The sequence below is a fragment of the Lactuca virosa genome, chromosome 5 (assembly GCF_052849685.1).
Source record: "Lactuca virosa cultivar CGN04683 chromosome 5, Lactuca_virosa_CGN04683_v6, whole genome shotgun sequence".
Classification (NCBI taxonomy): domain Eukaryota; kingdom Viridiplantae; phylum Streptophyta; class Magnoliopsida; order Asterales; family Asteraceae; genus Lactuca; species Lactuca virosa.
In genome coordinates this window covers 248828625-248835473 of record NC_136430.1, presented here as the reverse complement: position 1 = coordinate 248835473, position 6849 = coordinate 248828625, and the positions used below count along the sequence as shown (strand labels likewise).

The following is a 6849-nucleotide window of genomic DNA, read 5'->3' as shown; positions in this document are numbered from 1 at the left end:
ATGCCTCTATAAGGGTAAAGTTTCCAACATTACCCATTAATACCCCTCCTAAAGAGATTAAGCTCAACCCTAACCCCAAAAGGCTTAAATCTAAATCCAAAAAGCCATCAAAACTTCAAGATAGGGCATACGAACACAGATATGGACCTTAGGGACTAGATGATCACGTAAAGTTTCCAGCTTTCTCTACATGTATGGCCATTACAAGCTCAAAAGGCCAAAATGATGGCTTAGAGATTGCATGGGACTTCCATGGCCATAAAGTTGTCACCTTTATGCCATAAAAGCCCCTAAAGACCCTATATCTAAAGGGTTATCCACTTGGGACGTCCAACTCCCAAGGACCATTATATTTGGACAAAAACCAAGCAAAAGTGATAAGAAGGAGATCTAATCAACTATTAGGCAAGTTTGAGACTTGCTTACCAGAAAGTGACGATATCCAATAAGGTTCGATTACACCTCTCAGCCACACCATTAAGTTGTGGTGTCCTAGGAGGTTTCAATTGTGAAACAATTCCACATTCCTTCAGATAGTCATGGAGCTCGATACTAAGATACTCACCACCTCTATCAGATCTGAGCATCTTGATCTTCCTGCCCAATTGATTCTCGACTTCATGTTGGAACTCTTTGAACTTTTCAAAGGTTTCTGACTTATGCTTGATTAAGTAGATATATCCATATCTGCTATAATCATCAGTGAAAGTCACATAGAATTGATTTGCATCCATTGTGGTAGATCTGAAGGGCCCCACACATCTGTGTGTATGAGATCCAACAATCCTTCACCTCTTTCAGAAGAACCAGTGAAATGTGATTTAGTCATCGCTCCAAGCAAACAAGACTCGCATGTATCATCTGACCTTAAGTCAAATGATTCCAACACTCCATCCTTTTGGAGTTGGGCAATGCATTTCTTGTTGACATGTCCAAGATGACAATGCCACAAGCATGCTTTGTCTAAACCACTAGACGAATCAATTTGCAAAACACTATTACCTAAATTGTCTACAACCATCACAGTTTCATACACGACATCACAAGGTAATGCTACAAAATAAAATACACCATTTTTATAAGCATAAATAGAACCATTCTCATTATCAAAAGTATATCTAAAACCTTGTCTGTATAAACCATGAAACAAAATAATATTTCTTGTCATTTTTTACGAATAGCAACAATTGTTCAAATCTAAACATAACTCACTACGAAGCACTAAAGAATTAACACCAATCTTGGTAACAGCTGACGATCTATTATTGCCTATAATCAGGTTCAACTTCCCATGCTCCACATCCTCACTTCTTTTTAGTCCCTGCAAGTCAGAAAAAAATGTGAAAACCACACCCTGTATCAAGGACCCAAGAATTTGAATGTGATGAGTTTTTAGATAGGATAGTGTAAATATCTGCCGAGGTTGGCTTAACCTTGCCATCCTTTATGTCTTGCAAGTACTTGGGGCAGCTTCGTTTCCAATGCCCCTTGTCATGGGAGTAAAAGAAAGTAGCCTCTTTAGGATCAGAGGCAGGAGGAGCATCAGAACTGGTTTTTCCTTTTGGTACATTGCTTGAGGATCCTGCTTGGGACATTTCCTTCCAGTTTTGTTTTGGAGGAGCTTTCCTCTTCTTCCCTTTCCCTTGCCCAATGGCCAAGACGGGAGCAATAGCAGTAGGAGTGGAAGCAACACTTTTTCCCTTTATTCCACTTTCAGCAGTTCTAAGGAAGCTTTGAAGTGAACTCAATGCAGTTTCCTCTTTAAACTCTAAAATGACTTTTGGAAATCTCAATGTGGTTTCCTCAGTTCGCTGCAGGGACAGAACCGACAAAAAATACAAAACATAAGGAATTTTATGTCAGAAGGCCAAACTAAAAAGATTATGAAACAAATTTTATTTACGTTGACTAAAATTGCAAAAAAAAAAAAAAGAACAAAAATGTGATGCGAAGAAAGTGAGGGGAAGGAAAATTGGGGAAAGGATTTCAGAGTCATATTTTCCTTTCAAATTGGGCGGATTTGGGAAGAAAGTGAGGGAAGGAAAATTTTAAGTTTTATTTTCTTTTTCCTTCTAACTCGGGAACACAAAAACTTAAAATTTTATTTTCATTTCCTTCGAAATCGGGAACACGAAATAATGAATATTTTCCTTTGCTTATCTTTCTTTTTGTCAAAATTTTCCTTCATTTTACTTTATTGAATTTCCAAAAATACAAAAAAAAAAAAAAAAAAAAAAAAAAAAAAAAAAAAAAAAAAAAAAAACTAAACTCGGCAACAAGGCGTTATGTCAAAACGCCAAATTAAAAAGATTAGAAAACAAGACGCCCGTGGCGAGAATAGACTAAACTTAAACATTTTGAACGAAGCCCAATTAAACTAAATAGTATATACCATATAAACCCTTCCTTGCCGTAGACGTAGACCCTAGTTTTATCTTCAACTCTACCTGTACGATCTTCCTCGGCTATCTGCATGGTAATACTAACCCTAATCCACTCACTATTGTTTTTATTTTCAATCATTCTCTCGTCGTTTTTCACTCTCCAAAGCATATCGTTCGTTTTTCTCATATAATTCCTTGATCCCTCCTTGTTTGTCCCCCACAAGCTAGCGTCAAGCTTCGACCCACATCATATAACTCAATTATTTAACCAAGTAGCGTCAGTTTTGTATTTTTACCAGAAGTTAGAATGCTTCTTGATTTTGCATAGGATGTTGGATTAATGACAAGTTTTTGAGCTTGATGAAAGTTTTGGGACTGGTTTTTAAAGTATTAACTAGTGTTTATTTTTTTCTTCAAGCCCTGATTTGAGGTCTAAGCTTGGTTTATGGGTCTGAATTCGGATTCATTGTTCTGTAGAAAAATAAAGAAAGAATAATTGATACGGATGATGTTGTTGGTGAGAAGTTTAAGTTGGGAAGGAAGATTGGGAGGGGAGCTTTCGGTGAAGTTTATGCAGGTGTTAATCTTCAAAGTGGGGAAGAAGTAGCTATTAAGCTGGTAATGATTTGAAGCACTATTTGTATGATTATATGATTGTTGCAGTTGATCTTCACACAAGAATTTGTGAGCCCAAACTTATTTGTTTATTTGTACACTCTCTAGGAACCTGTTACAACGGAGCATCCTCAACTTTATCATGAATCAGAAATATATAAACGTCTCCAAGGAGGAGGTTTGTCTCTCTCTTTATGTATTATATATATATTTGGATAGTTTGTGTTGATTCTTTTACATATTATCTGATATTGTGTTTGTTTAAGTTTAATGCAGTAGGAATACCAAGCCTCAAGTGGTTTGGAGTTGAAAGGGGGCACAATATAATGGTTATTGAGCTTCTTGGGCCAAACCTCCAAGAAATTTTGGACAGATGTGGTGGAAAGTTCAGCTTGAAGACAGTTTTAATGCTTGCAAATCAACTAGTAAGTTGTGAAAGTTAAGCATGGCATGGCATGAAAGAATTGGTTGTATTGTGTTTCGGTCTCTTCTTGTGGAAATAGACATAAATGCCCTTCTCATCTCCACTATTGAAAATAGCCCTAGAAATTTTGTTAAGTCCTGTGTAACAAATGCAGCATCATTTGAATTCTGAATCATATTTATGCCAACTTTTGCAGATAGAAGCAATGGAGTGTATGCATGATAAGGGTGTTATTCACCGTGATATAAAGCCTGAAAATTTGTTAATGGGTTTGGGGAGCAATGTTTGTCAGGTAGCTGTTCAATTATGTAAATATCTTATCATTGTTTCCTTTAGCATGTGGGTTTGTTTTTTTGATGAAAAAAAAGCATATAAGCCATTGTTGCAAAAATTGCTGGTAGTTCATATAGCCTCATGTTTTAGCTTGTATTAGAATGCTTGATTTCAGAGTAATTGGTGCATGATATATTGTGTTAGATGAAATTATAAATTGAATTTAATGTATGGTCGCAAGAATATCTATATTGGAGTGATATTACGATAAATTAACGGTTCATATGGCAGGTGTACATTACAGATTTTGGCCTTGCAAAACTTTATATAGATCCTGAGACAGATGAACACATATCATATAGGTATTTCGTAAGTCCTATTTATTCTTGATTAAAAGATTGGGTTAAATGCAAGAAATAGCAATTTGATTTGCTTATTATAACATCTTTCTGACATATCTTCTTGTGCTTTGAAAATTCTAATTACAAAAATGCCTTGGAATACAAGGCTTTTTACATTGCTTTAATAGAGTAAAAATTTCAAACTTTAGTACTCTATCAAAAAAAAAATGTAAGTAGAATGCTATAAATAGGCGTATAATACCTTAATAAGACAAAAAAAATGGAAGTAGAGTGTTGTGATGGAAAGAAATGAAAGTTGGATGGAGAAAGTAAGATGTTATTTCTTGCATATATAAGTTTTTAACCATGGGTCAAACAGTTTAAAACTTTAAAACTTGACCAAAATGTATTCAAGTGTTTTGAAATCGCTTTCTATTTATTGCTTTTGTAGGCAAGTTTGTACACATTTTCAATTGTAGCCATTTTAATTTTTTGCAGGGAACATAAAAGTTTCGTAGGCGCTCATCGCTATGCGAGTCTGTATACACACTGTGGTGTCGGTGAGCTGTTCATCTTATTAGTTTTTAATATTTATTTTTTATAAGAAGTTTTTAATGAGATCGAATTTGATGCTTTTTATATGACCTTGCAGAACAAAGTAGACGTGTTGATGTAGAGTCTCTTGGTTATGTTCTTGTGTATTTCCTAAAAGGAAGGTTAGAGCAGATAAAGTCTGTTGGTGGTTTTGTTTATTGTAATTTTGGTTGTGTGGTCTAATTGTGTGCATGGCTTAAGCCTTCCATGGCAGGGAATAAGTGCAGGAAGCAACGAAGAGGAGTTAAATCATAAACTAATGATTAAGAAGTTTAACACTAAACCTGAGGTAATGTTGGCTCTTCTGTTTCAACAACATAAACGAAATAAAGAAGTATGATATTGAATTTTTAATCAGGAAAGAAAGCTGCAAGACAAGTTTTTTAAAGTTTTATTGATAAATAACAAAAGGGCACAAGTCCGTTTATTTTTGTAACAGACTAGAGATTTAGAATGGAATTAGACACATGTAATTGAATGAATGAATGATCTAAAGGTTCAAAGTTATGGAAATTTAAAGATTCTAAGTTATGGAAATATCAAATGGCTTTTTTAGAAAGAGGAACAAACTATAGCATTTCCCCATAAATAATTATAAAGGATCTCCTAATAGTAATTGGTCGGTTTATTTCTTAGTTATTTGAAAATCAGAATTTGGCTACTTGTGTACAGTATAACTAATAATCTAGCATTTAATTAAATTCTATTTGTGACTGAATTTTGTTAAACAGGAGCTATGTGAATCATGTCCATCGGAGTTTGCAGCATGGGTCAAGTGTATGCGACTTACACTCTTCAGTGAAATGCCCTCCTATATTTATTTGAAGGCTATTACCCAGCGACTCTTTAAGTCTAAAGGTCAAACCTCATAATCCAATTTTATAAACTTTAATCCATAAATGCCTTTCGGTTTCATATAATAATATTTATAATTGCAGGCTATAAGTTCGATTATGTATATGATTGGACCATATCTCCAAAGGACAAGTTAGTACAAAACCACTTGTTTTTATTTTTATTTTTATTGTTTTATGATCAATATCACAAGCAAATTTTTTGCTTTGTTTTTGCAGCATCAAGTTGGGAGCATCAGCTCAAAAGCCAATAAGAATTTTGGGTATCGCTTATAAATGATCTACAAATGCTCTATGAAAATGGGTCAATTTAGAGCAAATGTTTGAAAAGCACAACCTATTAGTATTACCAAAAAAAACATTATAATAATTTTGACCCTCATTACAAAAACCCCAAAATTAAACACAAAGATTTTTGACTTTGTAAAGCCTCCTCTCAATATTGGAAAAGCCCGTCTTAAATGCCTCTTGTAATGACAACCTATTATATATAGGCATCTTATTCAAAAAAACCCAGAAGGAGAAAGGCAATTAGATGCTTTCAAATATATATATATATATATATATATATATATATATATATATATAGAAAAATTCAATAGAGAATTATAATTATTGGTTCTCCAAAGAAACAATTTTTTTTCCAAGTTTTAGAGCTTCTTGTTTATCGAAAAAAAAAACTAAAAATTTCTAAAAAAATAATTTCACATTGTGAATGCTAAAAAATAAATTATATATTTTATGAGTTCACCGCGTTAATTCAAATTCACATTGTGAATCTGCACACAGATTCATACTGTGAGTTTGACGATTATTTATTTATTTATTTTTATTGAATTTGATATCATTGGAAAAAGGCCGGATAAAAAGTTATGAATTTCTATATTTTTAGTGTTTTTTATAAAAAAAAGAAGCTCTAAATGTTGAGAAAAAAGATTGATTTATTGGTTAATTATGGTTCTCTATTGAACATCATCTTATATATATATATATATATATATATATATATATATATATATATATATATATATGTTTAAATAGGCATGAAAAAAACCCCAACCTATTATTATAGGCATCGCATGTTATTGTGGTTTTTTCGGTAATTGTCGTATGTTTTATTAATAATGGGTCAACACGTAGTAATATCTTTTTTCGTGCAGCTGCTCAAGATATCCATGATACAGTAGATGCGTTTTCCAGAACCAGGATTTTCGATGATGTACGTTCATCAAAAGATGTGGTAAGTTTCTCTTTTAAACACTCTAGAAACAGAATTTGTTACGAATATAGCATTGACCTGATGAATTCTTTATCCACAGCAACCCGATCCTGAAAATGACAATCCCTGGCAGATAGCTGGTGGA

General features: G+C 33.4%; 2 long non-coding RNA genes across 2 annotated transcripts; both read left to right on the top strand.

The window, feature by feature from the left end:
* The first annotated feature begins 2837 nt into the window (after positions 1-2837).
* Positions 2838-3421, top strand: LOC145116944 (uncharacterized). The gene is made up of 3 exons (XR_013712399.1): positions 2838-3002; positions 3108-3177; positions 3276-3421. It is a non-coding gene; the product is annotated as an uncharacterized LOC145116944 (long non-coding RNA).
* Positions 3422-3632: 211 nt separating this feature from the next.
* LOC145116943 (uncharacterized) lies at positions 3633-4597 on the top strand. The gene is made up of 3 exons (XR_013712398.1): positions 3633-3715; positions 3988-4058; positions 4536-4597. It is a non-coding gene; the product is annotated as an uncharacterized LOC145116943 (long non-coding RNA).
* The last annotated feature ends 2252 nt before the right edge of the window (positions 4598-6849 follow it).